Consider the following 259-nt stretch of genomic DNA (forward strand, 5'->3'; position numbering starts at 1 on the left):
TGTTTTTTTTTTTATTTAGTATATCTCTATGAATATGTAATGTAATAAACTGCAAGGAATATCTTCCTTTCAAAGTAATTACAGGGGGTATAAATTTAAAGGGTTGAAATATAATAGTTTTTACTATAAAGTATACTTATTTTATACATCACGTGTCAGAAAATGTATTTTCGCCACTTTTTCCTTACCCTGACCATTTCCTATAACTAAATTAAATCCCGAGAAATCGATAAAAATATCCACTCGGCCTTGACCTACG

Source organism: Manduca sexta, chromosome 27 (assembly GCF_014839805.1).
Source record: "Manduca sexta isolate Smith_Timp_Sample1 chromosome 27, JHU_Msex_v1.0, whole genome shotgun sequence".
NCBI lineage: Eukaryota > Metazoa > Arthropoda > Insecta > Lepidoptera > Sphingidae > Manduca > Manduca sexta.